Source organism: Bos grunniens, chromosome 12, assembly GCF_055505025.1.
Source record: "Bos grunniens cultivar Pamir isolate PY7600 chromosome 12, Bosgru_T2T1.0, whole genome shotgun sequence".
Classification (NCBI taxonomy): Eukaryota; Metazoa; Chordata; class Mammalia; order Artiodactyla; family Bovidae; genus Bos; species Bos grunniens.
The window spans coordinates 27,274,099-27,294,798 of record NC_141176.1 but is presented as its reverse complement, the minus strand read 5'-3'; the positions used below and the strand labels follow the sequence as shown (position 1 = coordinate 27,294,798).

Here is a 20,700-nt window from a genome sequence, read left to right as displayed (position 1 = left end):
AAATGAATAATGAGTGAATGAATACAGAAATCGAATGAGTGAACAGATAAATTAAGAAAAGACCACATTAGTTCTCCAAACCAGGGGGTTTAGAATAGAAAGAATATTTCCACTGTAAGTTCTCCCCTAAAATACAACAAAGTATCGTGAAGAGTGCAAAGGTCAGCTGCCACCTTCTCACCGGATGCGTGGCCACCCTTGCAATCAGACTTGTCAGGCCTGTTCCAGAGGCATTGCTGGAGAATTTGGTCTCCCCACAGGGCAAGCACTGAGCACGTGATTATGCGTTGGAAGGAATACCTCAAACAGAACAGAAAAAGAGTGTGTGGTAAATTTTAGAATAGTTATACACTTTTTGGACAGATGTGTGCTTATAAACTAGGATCGTCTCTATATTTCTAATATTCAACAATAGTTCATAATGTGTCAGTTATAAAATTCTCACTCTATGATGAGGAAGGCAGATTCAGAGGGGCCACACAGCCAGTAAGATGCATGCTGCTGCTGCTGCTGCTGCTGCTAAGTCGCTTCAGTCGTGTCCGACTCTGTGCGACCCCATAGACGGCAGCCCACCAGGCTCCCTTGTCCCTGGGATTCTCCAGGCAAGAACACTGGAGTGGGTTGCCATTTCCTTCTCCAATGCATGAAAGTGAAAAGTGAAAGTGAAGACACTCAGTCGTGTCCGACTGTTAGTGACCCCATGGACTGCAGCCTACCAGGCTCCTCCATCCATGGGATTTTCCAGGCAAGAGTACTGGAGTGGGGTGCCATTGCCTTCTCCGAGTAAGATGCATAGTTGGACTTAAATCTTTGCTTTTCTTGCTAAGTCATGAATGCAAGTTATCCTAAGTTTAATTCCTGATGTGTAGCTAACACCACAAGCATTTTTAAAAAACACTGTCCAGTGGATTTGCAGACAATCCATTGAGACAACTGTACAGGTGTTGTTATTTTCTTTTAGAGAAAGAGAGGCCACATTGATACTAAATAACTTGTTCAGTCCAGAACCCAGGAAGCTCTGATCCAAAGTCAAGTGTTTCTTCTTACACATCTCACTGCTTCTCATAGTCTCTAGCTTAAAGGTTCAAATAACAGGACTTCCCTGGAGATCCAGTGGTTACACCTTCACCTTCCAATGCAGGGGCTAGGGGTTCAATCCCTGGTTGAGGAGCTGAGATCCCATATATCTTGTGGTCAAAAAACAAAAGAGAAACAAAAACAATGTTGTAACAAGTTCAATGAAGACTTTAAAAGTGATCCATATCAGGAACAACAAAAAAAAAATCTAAAGAAAAAGATTTGAATGATGACAAAGAGCTGATAAATTAACTTACCACAAGTTAATTGATCTGCTCTCTTCAACACAGCAATGGCAATGAATGCCCTTTTAATAAATCAATTTTCATAGTGTGGAACCATTCACCAATTAACTATCTACACCACGGTAAAAGTCAAGTAGCCAAAAAGCAGTCTTTGTTGTTATATTAATACTATTCAGCTAGAGTGAATCTGGTTTTGTTGTGGAGAAGCTTATTAACCTCGACATTTTTTCTTAAAATTTGTTATTTTATCATGTGCAAGGTTAAAAAACGCCAAATGTCGTATTAGATAGCTGCAAGCAATTAGAATGCAAAGGTCACCATCTTACTCAGATTTAGAGCGCCATTCCAGCATTTTCCTCTTCTGTTTCACTGGGACTTTTATTCAGCACTGAAAAAGCCATTCATTTTGTAAAGGTTAATTCACAACTCTGGACTTGATAAAGAGCTTTGCCAGGATCGTCTGCATTTTAACACCACATTGGTGTCCATCAAACCCTCTTCCTTGCTCAGAGCTGGCTGCCCTCCGTCAGAGAGTGAAAAACATACCTTTCCTCTCCTGGATCTGTCCTCCCACAAAGTTCCACCTGCAGTTATATCCCATAGATTACATTCCCTCCTTTCCTAGTCAGTGGTAGACACAATTGTTGCTTTTCATTTTAAGAATTCGTTTTCTTTTGGGCAGTTACCTTTCATTTTCTCACAAGCAGTTCAATTTTTTTTTTCTTTTCTTTTCTCTCTTTTACTACTTATTTGGCTGTTCTGGGTCTTAGTTCCTGGCACGTGAGAGACTCAGACTTCACTGCAGCATGGGGGATCTAGTTCCCTGACCAGGGATGGAACCTGGGCCCCCCCTGCATTGGGAACATGGAATTTTTTCTTTTAACTAAACCATTTTTGTCGAGTATTTCGGTGCCCTAGTCCAATAGGGAGCAGAAACGTATCGGTCATTCTAGGGTCTCTCTCTTACGTAGTGTTGCTTCTGTGCACCCAGGATGGGACTGGTCTACAGTCCATATCATTACTGGCTTGTCACGTGTTGTCTGCATTCTTATCCATTCCTTACAGGCCACCCGTGCAGACACTGGCTCCAGATGACCACCAGCTCTCTGGCATACACTGTTCTTGGTTATACTGATCGTGATGCTGCTCACATCACATAAGGGTTTGTATAGGGTCTTCAAAGCCATCTCGGGATTATGACCCACGCTCAGCAGACAGATATTTCTTCTACTGCCCTTACATCAAGACTGAGAACCCAGAGCTCAGGGTTTAATACCTGAGTGGCATCATTTGAGCTCTTGAACTTTTCCACCCCTAGCACGGTCGATTGAATGGATATTCGTTATTTATTGAATTTACCATATCTTGCTTGTCTAGCATCTAAACTCTCTTCTGACACTAGGGAACTCCCTCACTGTGTGTGCATTCCTTTACGAAAGATGAAAGTGAGTACTACAGCCAATACAAGGACACGTGACCCAGCCTTGGCTGCCCAGGCCCTTCCACAGGGGAGTGCCAATCATCGTGGTCCTTGCTGCCTTGCCTTGGCTGGTTTTGGCTGATTTTCCTGAGTGTAATTCTGTTTCCTGTGAATCGTGTGGGCCACCTGTTAAACTTCTGATACATTCCTTTTTCTGTTTAAATTGCCGGAATCGGTTTCTATTATTTATCCATAACACAAACTCTTTTGGGCAGGCTGAAAGATGCCTGCAGCATGAGATGCTGAGGCAGATGGTCCTGAAATAGCCTCCGAGATTCCTTGCATGGGTGCGTGGGGAGCAGTAGAATATTTATGAAGCCAGACATTCGCAGCACAGATCATTGGCACACCTGAGGGGCCTCACCACTAACAAGGACCTGCAGAGGGAGATTCTTGAAGATTAGACAAGAATGAAGAGCCCTCAGAGATTGGTGGGGTGGAGCAGTGAGCACACCCGACAGACAGACACTTCCTCCCCATGTCTCACTTTGACAGGCACTGCATCCTCTAGATGCCGATCCAGAGGAAAAGGTTAGTGAGCGATCTTGAAAGAATATGGGCTTGAAATACAAATTAAGTTCAGTTATAAGTTGATTAGGTTAGTTTCCTGTACACTTGAACTTGGTATTAAATCACATATACCAGAAAGAGGAAAGCCAAGACAATTCAGAGAAAGGAGATGCATTCCTTTACATACGCTAAACTTTTTGCTGTTGTGTTTATTTATAATTTCAACCTGCCTCCTTGGCACAAGGGATTTGAGGCAGCTGAACCTTGCTTGACATTCTAATGAGGCAGGAGCCCGATGAATCACTGCTTGCCCACAGCACTGTTCATTAGAGACCCAGGGAGACTTGGGGAGCGCTCCAGGCAGGCCCAGCCCGACGTGGCCATTAAGCGACTCCGCAGCTGCTCTCCTATCATTAGGGCCAGGCTGCAGCCACAGCCGCAGAAACTGCTCATAACCTGTCCAGGTTCCAGAGAGTTTCATCTCCCAGGACCTTCTCTTCGAGGCTTTCTGTAAGTGGAGTGCAGTTCATTACATTTCAAAAACACCAGCTTGTCTGTTAGTGACAACAGGGTTTTCAATCATTTAAGGGGGATGTGAAGGTCCCTCAGATGGGCTTTACGTAAACAGACGGATTTTACACAGGACTCTTTCCTGTTAAGGTCACTTCAGAGCCTCTTGGGAAAGGGGGTCTCTTGGATGTGATGCTGAGGAGAGGACTGGAAATAGTGTCTGGTCAGTTCAGTTCAGTTCAGTTGCTCAGTCGTGTCCAACTCTTTGCGACCCCATGGACTGCAACACGCCAACCTTCCCTGTCCATCACCAACTCCCAGAGCATGCTCAAACTCACGTCCACTGAGTCGGAGATAGTGTCTGGTACAGAGATACATATGCAAACGGACTGCATTGTAAGAGTGAGCCCACTAACCTCGAGCATTTGTGGCTGACACTGTACTAAGAACTTGACGAGCTTCACTCAGATGTCGGCTGGGCCCTGGCCTTCTCCCTGGTCTAGCTGAAATTTCTCTGGCACCCCATCATACACTGTAAGCCCTGTAACTTAAGCCTAGTCAATGTGCTCCTATGATTTGGGGGAACTCCTGTGACCCTGCAGTCTCATGACCCCCACAGCCCCACACCCCTGCCAGTGTGTCTGTTGTCTTTGGTTCATTAACACCTCCCCCCGCCCAGATCAACCAAGACACAGAAATCCACCCATTTATAACTTTCCACGAGACAGCGGAGTGAGGGATGGGGGTATTATTCCACCTACCACTTACACCAAATTTCTTAGCATTATTAGGTTAAAAATGTAGAAGTATTTTGTGGAGCCAATAAGAAGCATAAATCTTAGGAATTTCTTATAAATATCTCATAGGAGACATCAGAGAAGTGAATGCCAACAGGAAACGATCCATGGCTCTAACTGAAATTCTGTTGTCAGTGTTTCTCAAAGGTAGCTCCCTGAGAAGTGCCCCTCACCCTTGGTTTGTGGTGGAGCATGTCTAGAGGGAGATTCCCAAGATAAATAAGTTTAGGAAACAGGAAATGATTTCTCTCCCTCAGAGACTCACAGATCACATTAGCAAATCCAGGCTTTATGAGGCACCCCTTCAAAAGATTTTGTTTAGCCCAAAAGATTTATTTCCCAAGTCTATTTGAGTGTTGTTTTTTAAATGAAATGCCTATAAACATTCCAGTGTCCTACATTAACTAGGAGAATAAAAAGGTTAAAACAGAAAACACCACATCCTTGGAAAAATGGAAAGATGTCTCCAGTGAAAGGGGGGGCATGAAATAAGCCATGTCTAAAATAAATATTTTTTCTAATATTTTAAGAAATTTATTAACTTCAGAAATTTAAAAATTGCTGTAGTAATCAATGGCACCATTGACTAGAGAATCAAAGCCACTTCTTGATACTTGCAGTTAAGGAAGTAAACTCCATTTAGGCCCCTTCTCTTGGTAGGTTAAAATTTTATAGGCAAAACTCATAGCTCCTTGGCTGACTGTGGCCTGGTTATCTTGTGAGCTTTTCTGTACCAACTGGTAATTATAAAAGGTTCTAGTATTTCCCTTATATAAGTTAGACAGTTGTTTAAAATAAAAAAAAATAAGTTTGAAACATCAAAAAAAGAAGTAAACTCCATGGGGAAAAGTGAGGAAGGAGGTTAATGTATGATTTAGTCTTTACTCATGGGGTTGCAAAGAGTTGGACATGACTGAGCGACTTCCCTTTCACTTCTCACTTTCATGCATTGGAGAAGGAAATGGCAACCCACTCCAGTGTTCTTGCCTGGAGAATCCCAGGGACGGGGGAGCCTGGTGGGCTGCCGTCTATGGGGTCGCACAGAGCTGGACACGACTGAAGTGACTTAGCAGCAGCAGCAGCAGCAGCAGGAAGTTTGGATCTCTTCCTGCTACACGGCTGTCTTTCAAAACAGAGAAGTTAGAAGTAATCAGATCAAAAAATGGTCCAAAACCAGGGTACTCTAGACTTTGTTGACAAACTAGGTATAACTACATCACCAGGGCAACTAGCTGCCTCTCTGAACTGGAAGGCACCCAGGGAAATGTGTGTGTACACCTCTCTCTGCATTGCAGGGCAGGGGATTAGCTAGTATGAGTTTCATCAGAGGATGTGTTCTATAGGACCCTCTGGCCGTGTACTGGTGACCCAATAGCCTGTCTAAACATATGGAGGCAAAAAGACAAAATGACTTAAGTAGAAATGATGACTGGTCAACCCCTTAGAGTGTTGTGGAGGTAGAGGGGTAGATTAACTTGTGAACAAAAGGACATGACAGGAGTTTTTAAATTTTCATTATGATTCTTTTACAAGGTTGTATAACAGAAGCTCCTTAAATTCACTCTTTAAAAGTTTTAGGAAGAGCTGGTTTAGAAATGAGACAAACATGAGAGATAAATATATATTTTAGGAGGCAAATTCATTGGCTGAGGGGCACCCCAGGGATTCATACAAGATGACATTTTCTAAGGCTCTAAATGATATAAAAAAAGCTCACAACTAAATATTCAACTTTGTATTTGATACTAATAATTCAGGCTGACATGCTGAGTTCAAGGTAATGTACAACAAAATCTCTCAAGGGACTGAGTAGGCAAAGAGGAAACTTAAATTTAAGTTTTTTAGCAGACATTTATTTTTAAGCACGTATTGTGTGTAAAGTATTGTGACTGATGGTTTGGGGGGCTTTGGAGCTGAATGATATATGGTCTCTGACCTCACAAGAGGTTCAGAATTTAGAAGTGGAGAAAAATCTATGCACAGGAAATTCTGGGAGTGAAGGAAGGGATAGGTGATGGTGGAAGTTTGGTTTGAGGGTAGGTTGCATTTAGAAATGGAATTTTAGTGATGGGAACTGGAGCGGCTGATTTCAAATCACATCCTAGGTGATCATATCCTGAAAGGGAAGCCCCAGTAATAATCCATTTCTTTGGCCAACTTTCTAAGAAGTCCCTCTAGATATTAGGAACCACAGAACTTTAAACATTTTATTATGGTAATTCACAACCCCGATCCATATTAAATTTACCTTAGTGCTTAGAAAGAAAAGTGGAATTCAGATACTGGGAGTCTTCAGGGATTTTTATTTAATTAGTCTGAGGTGGAGCTTGGCCATAAGCATGTTTTAAAATCTCTGGGTGAGTCTATTGTACAGTCTGCGTAGTGGATTAAAGAGTTAGAAAAGTTAGATGCCTGACCTTGGGTGAGTTATGCAATTGCTCAGGATCTTAATCTCCTTTTTTTTTTTTTTTGGTAAATATAGTGGATAATACCTTTCCTGTGAAGTTGTCTTCGGGTTAGATAATGCATCCAATGTGAAAGCCACAAAGAGAACTTCTGGCACATAACTACGCAATGAAATCCCATGTCCTTCCCAAGTGAGATGCTAAGGATAAGGGGTCAAGACCCAGACTCTGGCGCTGATACCCACGATGTGAATGTTGGTTCTGCCTCTTACAAGCTGTGTGATCTTAAGCAAACTGCCTCAGTTTCCTCATCTGAAAAGTGATAGCAATAGTTATTATGAGGGATACATAAAATGAGGATTGAATGTATCTGGCACAAAAGCACATAGCTTGAATATGATCATGAGAAAATATCAGACAAACCCTGCAAAATAGCTGGTGTGGACTCTTCATAAAGGTCAATGGCATGAAATAAAAAAAGGAAGATTTGGAAATTATTCTAGCTTAAAGAGAACTAAAGCAACATGAAATTGAATGCAATAGATGTTCTTGGATTTTCTTTTGCTATTAAAGGCATTGTTGTGATAATTGGTGATAATCTAAATAAGATCTGTATACTGGATAACAGTATTGTAATAATATTCATTTCCTGATTTTGATAATTGTACTGTGATTATGTAAATGAATATTTTGTTTTTAGGAAATATGCATGAAAATAGTTAGGGATAAAGAAGCATTCTGTCTGCTGAGAAGGAGAGATAGAGAAAATAAACCAAATATGATCAAATAGTAACATTTGGGAAATCTAGATGTGGGATGGAGAAGGCAATGGCACCCCACTCCAGTACTCTTGCCTGGAAAATCCCACTGATGGAGGACCCTGGTAGGCTGCAGTCCATGGGGTCACTAAGAGTCGGACACGACTGAGCGATTTCACTTTAACTTTTCACTTTCATGCATTGAAGAAGGAAATGGCAACCCACTCCAGTGTTCTTGCCTGGAGAATCCCAGGGACAGAGGAGCATGGTGGGCTGCCGTCTATGGGGTCGCAGAGTCGGACACGACTGAAGCGACTTAGCAGCAGCAGTAGCAGATGTGGGATATCTAGAAACTCTTTGTTCTATTCTTGCAACTTTTGGATAAGTCTGAAATTTTTAAAAAGTTCCTGTCCCTGAAACATATTAGACATCACCTGAGAAGTGGATAAAATATAGGTGTCAGTGAAAACTGGAGGAAGCAAATTCATCAAGGAAGGCCAGCTCAGGTGACACGCAGTGTGTTCTGATTAATTAGGCCTCTCCCTGTAGACCAGACTGGATTCCAGGCACTTCCCAGGGGTTCTGTGCTTTCATCAGTTCCCCTGTCTTTAAGGGAACAGCTAGTCCTTCAGCCCTCTCCTCAGCTCACACTAGTCAGGTGCCTGGTACATGTCCTGTTGGTTCTTGGGAAGTAAAGCTGGGGGTCTCACTGGGGTCCTAGGCCTGGGGAGGAAGCTGGGCCTGGGGGACCAGAGATTGTCTCAGGGAACTGGGGTGCTGTGACCACAAAGTTAGCAAGCTATTCGTGTTGGACTGAGGAGTAGGGCTGAGGGAAGATCAGCCCGTATGGATCTGATAGCTGTGAGGAGGGCAGCGAAGCAGAGAGGAGGGCAGTGGGCCAGTTCCAGGGACCAGAGCAGATATCAGCAGACCCAGTCCCTGAGGAATCACTACTGATTTCTCTCTCTTTTCTTTCCTTTCCTTTCTTCCTTCCTTCTGTTCCTTCATACTTCCTGTTGTGATTTTAGTCTTGAAAGCAGTATTGTAGAATACTACCTCTCATTTTAATTTTATTTTATATATATATATATTTTAATTTTAAAAGACTTTTTTCATTTTGCTTTCATTATTTGGCCTGGGTTACACATTAAATTCATGAATGACTTTGATTTCTTAGTAATCATGAGGCACATCCAAGTTAAGTGAGAAAAAGCTAACCTACAAATTGTTTTCAATACCTCTCATATAAAAACACTCAAATGCAGCAGAAAAAACTTTAAGGGTTAAACCACTCAAAATCCAATTCCTCAGAAATCTTTTTTCTTCCCCTATCAGTGGGGAATAGCTATAGTTCTGTGCATAGTCTTCTTTTTTTTTTTTTTCAAGATTGGGTTTTGTTTTGTTTATTTTGGTTGTGTCAGGTCTTAGCAGCGGCACGTGTAAACTTTGTTGCATCATTTGAGATCTTCCAGTCGAGTTGTGTGAGGAGGAGGAGGAGGAGGAGGGGACGACAGAGGATGAGATGGCTGGATGGCATCACTGACTCAATGGACGTGAGTCTGAGTGAACTCCGGGAGTTGTGATGGACAGGGAGGCCTGGCGTGCTTCGATTCATGGGGTCGCAAAGAGTCAGACATGAATGGTCGACTGAACTGAACTGCACGGGCTCAGTAGTTGTGGCATCGGCTTTCTAGCTGTGTTGCTCTGGCTTAGTTGTTCCACGGCATGTGGGGTCTCAGTTCCCCAAACAGAGATCAGACCTGCATCCTCCACACTGCCAGGGGAATCTGTAACCACTGGACCACCAGGGAATCCCCAGTGCATATTCTTAACGTAGACATCTGTGTGTGTGCCGAATTACATAAATTGGTTCATCATGCAGGCTATATGTCATGTTTCATTCTACTGCATTACTGTGTGTCATGGACAGGTTTCCTCAGCATAAACACAGATCAGTCTCATAATCTGTGCTAGCTGTGTGGTTCCCCTTTGGGGATACGTTATCATTTATTCAACTAATTCCAAACTGATGGATATTTAGGTTGCTTTTAGGTGTTTTATAACATCTAAAATCCCAGGCATTATGGACTTGCGCATATGTCTTCTGGATCTCATGTGATAATCTAATTTGGAAAGTTTCTATAATTGGGAATAAAAGGAGTAGGCATTTTTAAAGCTCTCTTGATTCACTCTGCCCTCTATAATTCCATCTCCACCAACCCTAAGAATGCGTCTGTCCTTAAGCCTCTGACAACACTTTTCCCAAGTCTTTTGATTTCTTGCCAATCTAATAAGAAAGGAAAAAAAGTCACAACTTTAATTTGCATCTCTCTTCTTACATTGAGGAGAATAATTCAATTCAGTTCAGTTCAGTCGCTCAGTCGTATCCAACTATTTGTGACCCTCTGGACTGCAGCACACCAGGCCTCCTTGTCCATCACCAACTTCTGGAGCTTTCTCAAACTAATGTCCATTGAGTCGATAATGCCATCCAACCATCTCATCCTCTGTTGTCCCCTTCTCCTCCTGCCCCCAATCCCTCCCAGCATCAGAGTCTTTTCCAATAAGTCAGCTCTTCACATCAGGTGGCCAAAGTATTGGAGTTTCAGCTTCAGCATCAGTCCTTCCAATGAATATTAAGGACTGATCTCCTTCAGGATGGACTGGTTGGATCTCCTTGCAGTCCAAGGGACTCTCAAGAGTCTTCTCCAACACCACAGTTCAAAAGCATCAATTCTTCGGTGCTCAGCCTTCTTCACAGTCCAACTCTCACATCCATAATGACTACTGGAAAAACCATAGCTTTGACTAGACAGACCTTTGTTAGCAAAGTAATGTCTCTGCTTTTGAATATGCTATCTAGGTTGGTCATAACTTTTCTCCCAAGGAGCAAGCATCTTTTAATTTCATGGCTGCAGCCACCATCTGCAGTGATTTTGCAGCCCCCCAAAATAAAGTCTGTCAGTTTCTACTGTTTCCCCATCTATTTGCCATGAAATGATGGGACCATACGCCATGATTTTAGCTTTCTGAATGCTGAGCTTTAAGCCAACTTTTCCACTCTCCTCTTTCACATTCATTAAGAGGCTCTTTAGTTCTTCTTCACTTTCTGCCATAAGGGTGGTGTCATCTGCATACCTGAGGTCATTGATATTCCTCCCGGCAATCCTGATTCCAGCTTGTGCTTCATCCAGCCCCATATTTCACATGATGTACTCTGCATATAAGTTAAATAAGCAGGGTGACGATAAATAGCCTTGATGTACTCCTTTCCTAATTTGGAATCAGTCTGTTGTTCCATGTCCAGTTCTAACTGTTGCTTCCTGACCTGCATACAGGTTTTTCAGGAGGCAGGTCAGGTGGTTTTGTATTCCCATCTCTTTCAGAATTTTCCACAGTTTGTTGTGATCCACACAGTCAAAGGCTTTGGCATAGTCAATAAAGCAGAAGTAAATGTTTTTCTGGAACTCTCTTGCTTTTTCTATGATCCAATGGATGTTGGCAATTTGATCTCTGCTTCCTCTGCTTTTTCTAAATCCAGCTTGAACATCTGGAAGTTCACAGTTCATGTATTGATGAAGCCTGGCTTGGAGAATTTTGAGCATTACTTTGCTAGTGTGTGAGATGAGTGTAATTGTGCAGTAGTTTGAATATTCTTTGGCATTGCCTTTCTCTGGGATTGGAATGAAAACTGACCTTTTCCAGTGCTGTGGCCACTGCATATTTCCAAATTTGTTGGCAAACGTTCTGGCATACTCTTTCTAATAAGAAAGAACAGAAAGTCCCGGCTCTAATTTGTTTTTTTCTTCTTACACTGAGGATAAAACCTACTGTATAGCATTCCATAGCCACAGTTCTCTGAGTAGTTACTGCTTTTGAAGGCAGAAGACTCAATCAAAACAATGTCCCTTTTAAGCTTAAAAAATTCAATCAAACTTTCCATGCTTCAGAATTCCCCCTTCTTTTTTATGCATAAGTGTGAATATATGGGTGTGTGTGTGTGTGTGTGTGTGTTTGGGGAAATTTTGTAAACCACTATTTGAAAGCACAGACTTTGGAGCCAATCTACCCAAGTTTTGAATCCTGCCTCTGGAACTTAACTAGCTGTGTAATTTTGCCTCCATTTCCTCTTCGATAACATAGGCATAATAATACTTACCTTATGAGACTACTGTGAGGATTCGAGGTAATTTATGTAAAATACTCAGAACAATGTTTCACACCTACTAAGTTCCTTAGAAATGTTGTTCTAGTACTTTCCACAGTGGTTTAAGAGGTAAGAGTGTTCTTGATTCTCAGGATAGTAGAGAATATGCTAATACAATATTGAGTTTTGTTTCTTTTTAAATTTTCACCCCAGCATAATAAAACATAATGACTCTTGTTGGTTTTTTTTTTTCCAGAGAAATTAGTGACAAAGTCTAAGAGAACTCTGTGCAAAGAACCACCATCCTGGTAGTGTGGGAGGCGTGGGAGTGCACAAAGCTACTAGACAGAAGAGAAGACTCATGAGATCAAGTTTCTGTGCTTAGATATACGTAACCCACTTTGGTCTCATGAAAGACCTCTCTGTCCCTGGTGAAATCATAGGGCTCACTCTTGTAAATAGACTTCTTTTTGAACTTAAAAATAAATACGTTAAGCTTAAGTAAAATGTTTAAAGTGAGCTTTTTACTTTCTAAACTAACATAAAAAACACCTATTGAAGTAAAATGCAAATTTTATATGATAAAAATACCTTTGATGGAGTATTTTAATTAAGGAGCCTTGGAAATTAGCTCTTTGTATGTATCAGTTGTGAATCTAAGTCTAAAATGCATTTGCCAGGAAATGAGTTTAGTGAGCAGTTGTCAGATATTAAATTTCTTTCAGGATCAATAGTTCTTTCTATAGATTTTTTTCAAGTTTTGTTCACCTTAAGGTAATTTAGACATCAAAAATTTAAACAGTGCTCACAGATTAAGCTTTAAGGAAAAACCTACAATATTTTCTTACAGAGGTTATAGGAAATATTTTATAATTTCAAAGTCAAGACTTCGAAACATGGTGAGATCTCTCTTATCACTGTGGTTTATTTTTGTCCTTATCTAGCCTTAGCAGCAGCAGCAGCCTTACCCATCAGAGAAGGCAATGGAAACCCACTCCAGTACTCTTGCCTGGAAAATCCCATGGACGGAGGAGCCTGGTAGGCTGTAGTCCATGGGGTTGCTAAGAGTCGGACACGACTGAGTGACTTCACTTTCACTTTTCACTTTCATGCATTGGAGAAGGAAATGGCAACCCACTCCAGTGGTCTTGCCTGGAGAATCCCAGGGACAGGGGATCCTGGTGGGCTGCCGTCTCTGGGGTTGCACAGAGTCTGACAAGACTGAAGCGACTTAGCAGCAGCAGCAGCAGCCTTATCCATGAAAATTAAGAAGACAGAATTTTATCTTTATTTAGCCAAGTACTGAGCTAAGTACTATAATTTTGTGTTAAGGACTGATCTGTGTTTCCCCGCCCCATTATCACCCCCTTCATCCCACATCAATTCATATATTGAAGCCCTAACCCACTGTGACTGTATTTGGAAACAGGGCCTTTAGGGAGGCTATTAAGGTTAACTAACTGAGGCCACATCATAGGGCCCTGATCCAATAGGACTGGTGTCCTTGTAAGAAAGAGATGCCAGGAGTGTGCATACACAGAGCAAGACCATATGAGGACACAGCAAGAAGATAGCTGTCTGCACACCAAGGAGAGAGGCCTTATAGAAACCAACCTACCATCACCATGACCTTGGATTTCCCAATCATCAGAATTATGGAAAAATAAATTCCTGTTGCATGTTACCTAGTTGGCAGCATCTTATGGCAACCTGAGCTGACTAGTACATTTTGGTTCAGGTATAAGCAAGTCAGAACCTTATTTCTGTTTCATGGAATAGTTGGATTTAGGCTACCCAGAGTTGAAATGACAGTTCTATCCCATAAACCATCTAGGGAACCAGGATCCCTCCATGTTGACATTCCAGCATCACTTGGAAATTAAATTATGTCTGCATTTTAAGCAGCAGGATGAAGGAAGACAGAGAAGACACAGTTTCTCCATTTAAGTCCTTGTGCTCACATCTTGCTGATCATAATTTAATCCTATGGACATATTCAAACTGCAAGTGAGGCTGAAAAATATAGACACCATGCACCCAACTAAAGAGCAAGGCTTCTACTATTAAAAAAAGACGAGCAAGCAGCAGGCTCTACAACAAGGAGTTGTTGGTGGTGTGAGTCTGGCCTCGGCCCTTCCTCCCCCTTCGCTATCTCCATAGCCCACCAGCTCACCATGTTCTGCTAGGCTTCCCTGAAGCTTAGAAAACAATACAGTGTAGGACAGAGAGCAGATAAAGCCGCCTGCTAAATCTGACGTCCCCTAAAGCCCAACAATAAAACACACCAACACCCTTTCCAGGTGTCCTCTAGCTGCTAACCTCATTCTGCCGTCCCTGGGGTCCTCCTCACTCCACGGCAGCATCTCCCTTACTAGCCTTTACCGAGCAAATCTCCTCCAGACTTTCAGGGAAGCTTCACTTTTTCTCCATAGGAGTTGATCTGGTCATCTCCTTGTCCTCTGGGCTTGTCACTCTCGCCCTGCAGAAAATGCAAAAGATTAATTCAGGAATCATATTGTCCCATGTCTGAGCAATGGAGGGTGTACATGAGGCTTTCAAGAGTAGGAACTGGGGTGACCTTTAACACATCTCTGGAGTGTCCATGACACACTGAATCCTGTGAGGTTCACAAATTCATTCTCTGCTACCCCACCCCACCTCACACACAGAGATCTCTTCCAAGGGAAAAACTGAATTCTCAGAAACTAAACAGCCTAAAACAGAGCTCAGAACTCCAGTGTTTCTTGCAAGAAGCACACAGATGAGTGAAGCGGGTTAGATGGGGAGTGTGAAAAGCACGCTGTCCTAACAGACAGCCAACACTCACGCCGGTGGATTTTGACCACGTGGGACCAATGTCCCTTCTCCTGATTTTGTATATATAAAGGAAGCTGGAAACCAGTCATTTTTTAGAGGACGAGTCAAGATTTTCAAAATGTTGGCACAGAATTTAAAAATGTAAACATTGCACAACACACCTACTGGGTTGGATCCAATTTAAATGCAACCCAGGAGCCTCCACTCTGAAACTCTTTAGTGAGCACTGAAGGAAGGAAACCTTCCCTAGCTGGCCTTGACAGCACCACGTAAAGTCACAGAGCATTAGTGATGCAGCAGGCTTCTATCACTGAACTCGGGAGAGCTAGTAGCAGTCTCTTCAACAGGGAGCTGCTGGTGGTGTGAACCTGGCTTCCAGCATTATCTTCCAGAGCCATATGCTTCTTCCTTTAATTCTTTTTTTTTTTTTTTAAGTATACCCACTTGGGTGCAGGCGATGGCACCCCACTCCAGTACTCTTGCCTGGAAAATCCCATGGACGGAGGAGCCTGGTAGGCTGCAGACCATGGGGTTGCGAAGAGTTGGACACGACAGAGCGACTTCACTTTCACTTTTCACTTTCATGCATTGGAGAAGGAAATGGCAACCCACTCCAGTGTTCTTGCCTGGAGAATCCCAGGGATGGGGGAGCCTGGTGGGCTGCTGTCTGTGGGGTCACACAGAGTCAGACACGACTGAAGCAACTTAGCAGCAGCAGCAGCAGCAGTGCCTAATTCAATTATTAGGCAGGATGCTACCGTCCTCCTCCGCCTCTGTCTAGGGAGGGGCCAGTGTCTCCTTCTCAGGAGCTCAGATCATCACAAGAAGGGGAAAGTCACCCCGGGCAGCACCGAGTCCACAGCCTGCTGTCTGTCCCAGGAGCATCTTCTGCCTCCTGCTATGGTTTTCACCTTCCCCCAGGCTTTGCGTTGGTACTCCTATTTCTGGATGTGCCCCAGAAGGCACGAGAAGTTCTGTGTTCAGCTTTCGTCTAAAGCAATGGGAAGCAATGGATGGTGTTTTAGCAGGAGAGTGACATAAACAAAATGAGTCTGGAAACTGTTGCTCTGGGAAGGCCAGACATTGGAGTCAGGGAGACCAGTTAAGGACGCTGGCAGCAGAATAGGCGTGGAGACGCTGCTGTAGGCAAGTGGCAGAGGAAAGGAGAGGAGAAAGCAGAGACAAGGACAATGTGGAGACAGAATCTAAAATTTTTGCAACTGTTATTAAAAATGAGACCCAGATTTCAAGCCCGGGTGACTGGAAGGATGGTTGTCACAGAAACAAACCAAATTATTAGTACTATGTATTTGTTTGTTTATTAAATTTTTATATATATTTTTTTCTTTCTTTAAAAATAACTTTCAGGGCTGTCAATTGATATTAACAACATTTGTGATTTTTTGTCCTGCTGGAATCCAAGGACTTTTTGTAAGCACTATCTCATTAATCCTCTTGAAAGCTTTGTGAGGTGAGTGGCAGTGCTTTGAAAAGCCAAATATACAGACGTTTGTTTTTTTAAAAAAATATCCTTGACTGTCTCTCACATTCTCACTAAGATTTTTAGACTCTCAATAGCAATTAGTAGAGATCAGGCTTGGCGTGTACTGTGTTCCCAATTATTATCAATAGATTCTAATTGAGAACATGTGTTTGTTTCAGCTGGGATTATTGTCTGGCTGATCACAATGGAGAGTCTGAAAGACAGCATCTGGCAGAGTTATTTTCTGACATCACCTCTCAGTCCCGACTTCCTTCATAGCTGCTTTCATTTAGTATGTGGCCCACCAAGACAGAGGGAGTTCTGCCCCAGAAACTGCATCGGCCCCAATGTCCCCGTGAGGTCATCTATGCAATCTTCATGATGTGCACCAGGTACCAGGAATCACTCCTTAAAGTAGGCACCAGTTCCAGTTATCTATTACTGTGTCACAAATCATCCCAGACCTAGCGGCTTAAATCATTCATCTGCAATTTGGGAAGGGCTTGGAAGGCACGCTTGCATCCATTCCATGCAGTGTTCGCTGGGTTGGTTGGCTGGTGATGGACGATCCACTTCCAAAATGACTCTTTCACATGGCTGGAGGTTCTGGCTGTCAGATGGGAGCTCAGCTGGGGCTCTTGGCTGCGGGCCTCAGTTTGTCCTCCTGTTGATCTCTTTATGGGTGTTTGGCTTGGGCTTCCTCACAGTAAGAGCACTTGATTTGAAAAGTAAGAGTTTAAGAGATAGAAAGTGGAAACTACCAGTCTCTCAAGACTGACCCCTGGAAGTTGTCATAGAGTCACTACCCACTGTATTTTATTGGCCAAAAATGTCACAGAGCCTGCCCAGACTCAGGAGGGGACATAGACTACACTTTCGCATGGAACAGTGACAGACTGCGTGGCCAAATTTAGTCTCTCACTGTGTAGATTATATTTAAAATTTTGTAGGAAGGATGGTTTAGTTTGGCATCTCTGATTCAAGACTGATATATTAAACTGCACCAATGGCCAATAATTCTGGATTCCAATTATATATTTTTCTTAGTTTCCATAAAACTTTTCCACATACTGACTCTATCATTTGTCTCTGACCCTTATTTCTCCTCAAGTACCAGGCTCTTTTAAGGGCTTCCCTCATAGCTCAGTTGGTAAAGAATCTGCCTGCAATGCAGGAGACCCCGGTTCAATTCCTGGGTCGGCAAGATCCCCTGGAGAAAGGATAGGCTACCCACTCCAGTACGCTTGGGCTTCCCTGGTATCTCAGATGGTAAAGAATCCACCTGCAATGGGAGAGACCTGGGTTCGATCCCTGGGTTGGGAAAATACCCTGGAGAAGGGAAAGGCTACTCACTGCAATATTCTGGCCTGAAGAATTCCATGGACTGTACAGTCCATGGGGTTTCAAAGAATCCAACAGGACTGAGCGACTTTCACTTTCTTTTCCAGGCTCTTTTACTTCTGTTGTATGATATATAATGTGCCAACTCCTGCAACCTATCTACTAACTCTTCTGGAAAATTCTCTCGAGCTTCCAAATGGAAGTGCTTCTCCTGCGTGCCTTCACAGGTTTTGGTCTCATCTTAGGAAGAGTTATCACAACACACTGGATCTTGGCTGCTGATCTGACTTCTCTACAGGCAGGCAATCTCTCTTGTTCATTTTGATCTCCCCAGCACAAAAGATTGTTTCTGGACAGTCGATACTCAATACATATTTGTTGAATGGTTGATCCACCTTTTGCCCTAAATGTTTACATTCCAGGAAAGCTCTGCCATTATCAATGACTTTCACATGCCATTTGGCACTGTTAGAACTTACCCTAAACTTCTTCATCTCTTAACTGGAGGGACTGGATTTTCTGTGATGTCAAACATGAGAAAATGAAAGGAAACGTCATTTGAGTCCTAGGAGAGGTGGCGATGAAAGAAGCTACACGAATGAAAGCCTGATCATTTGTGCTAAAGACGATTCTTTCCATGATTGGAGACCTGGGTTCGATCCCTGGGTTGGGAAGATCTCCTGGAGAAGGGAAAGGCTACCTACTCCAGTATTATGACCTGGAAAATTCCATGGATGGTATAGTCCACGGGGTTGCAAAGAGTTGGACACTACTGAGCAACTTTCACTTTCCATGACAATGGTGTTGACTATATTAAGTAGGACATTTCTCCATGGTTTTCTATGTAAAGAGAAGCCGGACAAAGCAGCAGGGACATTAATCTCCACTGGTCCCCTGGACATTTCGAAGCAGGATGTATAAGCCACTCTCCAAATTGATAACTGGTGTCTGATTCCAAACGCATGTCACCAATCTTGCCCTTGATGCACTGTAGCAGAACATGATGGGACGTTAGCAGAGCAGCAGGGCATACTGGAAAGAGGAAAGGACGTGGGGTTTGTTAACACCATCTTATCAATTGAATTTAAAGTGGATATTAATCTTGTTTATTGAACACAGGGACAGACGAACCAGTGAAATCTTGTATTAGAAGCTGTGGGTAAGGCATATTGTCTTCTATGTCAGGCAGTTAGGAGACATTGATCACTCTGCGAGAGGCCCTTACTCAGCATGACGAGAGCCTGACAGGGAGATTTCACCCTTTAGCACGGATGTCAGAAGGGCTTTTACTTCTATTTCATTTAACCTCAAAAATGTATCGAGCTTTAAAGATGCTACTCACGGTGCAGAGTGGTATAGGGGCTAGAGAGAAAAATACGACACCATCCCTCACCTCAAGGAGCAGTGGCTGATGTGTGAGCATGAGGGTGAGGGGTTAGAAACAAATGGAGTAGTTGGCCCCCAGGACTGGACCAGGAGGGAGGCAGAAGCAGCACTTCTTATTTCTGAGTCCTTGCTTGGGTTACTTAAGTGCTCTAAGCCTCAGTTTACTCATCTTTAAAATGATGTTGAAAAGTGAAAGTGAAGTCACTCAGTCGTGTCTGACTCTTTGCAACCTGCCAGGCTCCTCCGACCATGGGATTTTTCCATACAAGAATGCTGGAGTGGGTTGCCATTTCCTTCTCCAGGGGATCTTCCCAACCCAAGGATCAAACCCAGGTCTCCTGAATTGCAGGCAGATGCTTTACCATCTGAGCCACCAAGGCAGCATTGACTGCAGCAATACCTACCTGCAGAAGATCATGGCAAGAATTAAAATAGAGAAGGTATGAAGCTATAAGCTCTGTTTCATTGTATCTTCAACACGTGTTGAGCACATTGCAGATGGTCAGTGATTGTCTGGTGACTGCATGTCAAATGAAAGAGCTTAAGCACAGTGCTGGGCCCAATGACAGTCATGGTGACATGAGATGAGTAATAGCAACTGTGGTTGCTGGTGGTGAAAGCAATGCTAATTGAGGCATTCAGTTCAGTTTAGTTCAGTCGCTCAGTCGTGTCCAACTCCTTGCGACCCCATGAATTGCAGCACGCCAGGCCTCCCTGTCCATCACCAGCTCCCGGAGTTTACTCAAACTCTTGTCCATTGAGTTGGTGATGCCATCCAGCCATCTCATCCTTTGTTGTCCCCTTCTCCTCCTGCTCCCAATCCCTCCCAGCATCAGGGTCTTTTCCAGTGAGTCAACTCTTCACATGAGGTGGCCAAAGTATTGGAGTTTTCAGCTTCAACATCAGTCCTTCCAATGAACACCCAGGACTGATCTCCTTTAGGATGGACTGGTTGGATCTCCTTGCAATCCAATGGACTCTCAAGAGTCTTCTCCAATACCACATTTCAAAAGCATCAATTCTTCGGTGCTCAGCTTTCTTCACGGTCCAACTCTCACATCCATACATGACCACTGGAAAAACCATAGCCTTGACTAGACGGACCTTGGTTGGCAAAGTAATGCCTCTGCGTTTTAATATGCTATCTAGGTTGGTTATAACTTTCTTTCCAAGGAGTAAGTGTCTTTTAATTTCATGGCTGCAATCACCATCTGCAGAGATTTTGGAGCCCCCAGAAAATAAAGTCTGACACTGTTTCCACTGTTTCCCCATCTATTTCCCATGAATTGAATGGACCAGATGCCATGATCTTCGTTTTCTGAATGTTGAGTTTTAAGCCAACTTTTTCAATCTTCTCTTTCACTTTCATCAAGAGGCTTTTTAGTTCCTCTTCACTTTCTGCCATTAGGGTGGTGTCATCTGCATATCTGAGGTTATTGATATTTCTCCTGGCAATCTTGATTCCAGCTTGTGCTTCTTCCAGCCCAGCATTCTCATGATGTACTCTGCATATAAGTTAAATAAACAGGGTGACAATATACAACCTTGACATACTCCTTTTCCTATTTGGAACCAGTCTGTTGTTCCATGTCCAGTTCTAACTGTTGCTTCCTGACCTGCATACAGGTTTCTCAAGAGGCAGGTCAGGTGGTCTGGTATTCCCATCTCTTTCAGAATTTTCCACAGTTTATCGTGATCCACGCAGTCAAAGGGTTTGGCATAGTCAATAAAGCAGAAATAGATG

The 20,700-nt window shown here is 43.0% G+C and overlaps 1 protein-coding gene across 3 annotated transcripts in view; it reads right to left on the bottom strand.

The window, feature by feature from the left end:
- LOC147361561 (uncharacterized) overlaps positions 1-20,700 on the bottom strand; it is a 631,042-nt gene that overhangs the window by 19,112 nt on the left and 591,230 nt on the right. For all 3 annotated transcript variants that reach the window (XR_015138077.1, XR_015138097.1, XR_015138107.1), the window contains one exon: positions 14,249-14,408. The gene's annotated coding sequence lies outside the window, so the exon portion shown is untranslated. The remainder of the gene's footprint in view (positions 1-14,248; positions 14,409-20,700) is intronic.